Source organism: Salvia hispanica, chromosome 2, assembly GCF_023119035.1.
Source record: "Salvia hispanica cultivar TCC Black 2014 chromosome 2, UniMelb_Shisp_WGS_1.0, whole genome shotgun sequence".
Taxonomy (NCBI): domain Eukaryota; kingdom Viridiplantae; phylum Streptophyta; class Magnoliopsida; order Lamiales; family Lamiaceae; genus Salvia; species Salvia hispanica.
Genome location: NC_062966.1, coordinates 35,649,268 through 35,651,755, shown reverse-complemented (window position 1 = coordinate 35,651,755; position 2,488 = coordinate 35,649,268). Strand labels below are relative to the sequence as shown.

General features: G+C 34.9%; 1 long non-coding RNA gene across 1 annotated transcript; it reads right to left on the bottom strand.

Annotated features, from left to right (window-relative positions):
- LOC125208664 lies at positions 1-1,707 on the bottom strand. The gene is made up of 5 exons (XR_007174161.1): positions 1,519-1,707; positions 1,356-1,440; positions 716-1,281; positions 405-637; positions 1-328 (listed from the first exon to the last, which is right to left on the bottom strand). It is a non-coding gene; the product is annotated as an uncharacterized LOC125208664 (long non-coding RNA).
- Positions 1,708-2,488: the final 781 nt, after the last annotated feature.

Below are 2,488 nucleotides of genomic sequence, written 5' to 3'. Positions count from 1 at the left end.
TAATAATATAGAAATGCACATAACAAATGCTCATTGCCCATCACATAAAGCAATGATGCCAACCTAATAATTGGAAAAACAATAGCTAATACCAAAAAGCATAATAAAAAACAGATCCATGGGAGTTCAGCTAATGAAAATAACTTTCTATAAACTAATTCTTCTCCTGTTTGATCATTAATTTCTTCTGCTCACCAACAACGACCGTCGTTTCTCCTAAAATTTCAACATCCAAAATTCTTTTCCATGAATCTTTAGCAATCAATTTAGTACGAGTGTCGTTGGTACCAGAGGTAGAGCCATGGAGAACAACACCCTTTCCAGCAAACTGAATAGAAATGTAAACATTAGTACATGGAAGTGTAAAAAAAAAACATAAAATTAATTTGGGACCAAATCGTTACCGGAGAAGCCCCTTCCAAAGTGGGAGAAATTTCCAATCGTGAATCTGAACTCCTTGAGTCCAAAGTTGGAAGGGCATACTTCTCGACGATTTGAGGGTCATTGCAAATTTTATTCACAGTGTATGGATTATCAATCCAATACTCAGTATTTTTTTCACATTGATTCTAAAAAGTAAAGTTTGCCCCAAGAGCTTTTCTTCAATCTCAGGAGGAATATATTCATCAGCTCCAAGCTAGAAAAAATAAAAAATATATATAAAATCAACATGTAAGTAAAGGTCCATAAATAATTTGGTATATCACCAAAATACCTCTTCATGGCCAAGTCGAATTTCATCAACTTTTTTCCCCAATAGTTGGACACATTCTCGATCCCATAATAGCAATGAGGCATTGCTACTACCGTCAACAACGTTCACAATGAACTGGAACTTGCAAAACGAAAGCAAGTAGACAGGTCAAATGCGGAAACAAATATAAATGATGATAAGCAATGGGAAATACTAAACCTCGGAACGACAATCCCATCAGAATTATCGCATTTATCACAGGTGAACCCATTCTCAAGCTTCACAACCTTTTTGACACATTGTTTACATGCCATGTATGACCATTGTCTATAGTGATACTCAACATTTTCAATTCTACAACAAATCCAGTAAGAACCATCCTATAGAATACAATATTTAATTTTAAGTGAAATAAAAGTAATATATAAAGAATCAAAAATAGCAAATAGAAAGGGGAAAAAATGACCACATCTTCTTGTACATCTGCAAGGGTCTTTACGACCAAGTCATCAAATTCATTAGAAACCCTTGCATCATTAAAACGAAAAATTGCTTCTTGAGACAAAAAAGCGGCATCACCGGAAATCCTATGAAGATATCATGTGGATGTTAAGAGCATTAACATTTCACGTAGAGGCAATACTACAATAAAAAGTTTTACCTCTCTTTGAAACTGGAAATCTCAACCATATCTTGGTTGATGTAAACCCTAGATGTATTAAAGTGCGTACTCACACGAATCGTGCCTAAAATTAAAATTTTTAAAGTTAGTAATTTGTCGCAGTAGAAAATTACATATATTTAATACAAAAAATGACACTTACCGCAAAACAAAGTTGGCTTGCAAAATTGGACAATAATAATAGGCATTTTTCCTTTAATTCTTTCCGGTTGTTGAAGATAGGAGTCAACAACATCTCCCCACAATGTGCAAAAAAGCATGTTAATATGTTCTAAAAATAACAAAGCAAAACCATTTTCAACACTTACTCAGCATCTAATAGCCGAATCTCGATGAGTTTAGTTGTAAAATGCTTAACATTTTTTCCAGTGTCGACAACCACACCGATGATGTCTGCAAAAATATAAAGGTAAGAACCGTGGACCAATAAAGTGTAAAGTAAAGTTAAAGATGCTAAACTTACCAAAAAGTGGTTCATCACATACATTACCAATCTGCATAATCTCCTCAAATGACTTAAAATTAAAATGCATTTTTGGAAATTGAGGCTCATTAACTTCAGACATTTGTGTGCTTGAAATCATCTTAATGTGGTATGCATGATTTGTAACTGGATTGCGAGGACGATTTTGCCTCACGAGAAAATTGCGTATACGAAAAATACCCCCTTCCCTTATTAGTGCGCCAAACCTTGCGTGTAGAATGCGTGGAATGGTTTCTTGAATCCTTATGCCCTGAACACAAAAAAAGTCCATAGCTAATGTGATGAACGAGAATCTTGATTCGATCAAATGTAAACGATGCAAAGAATTAACGTGGTTCAATCCACAAAAGGATCTACATCCACGGACGAAGGATGGGACGATTTTATTCCACAAACACAATCAAAGAACAGATTACAACAGCTCACAATTCCTCAAGCTAACTACTCAATCGAAGAACACAACTCGATTGTGAAAACTCACTTAGCTAACTAATCTTGAATTGTAACTGAGATACAGAGAAGAACTACTCTAGAATCCCTAATTTCACAGATTATATACCGTAGGAGAAAAAGGGGGAAAACTCTCTCAACTGATGTAACTAAATGAGCTGCTCAGCTTACTTCAACA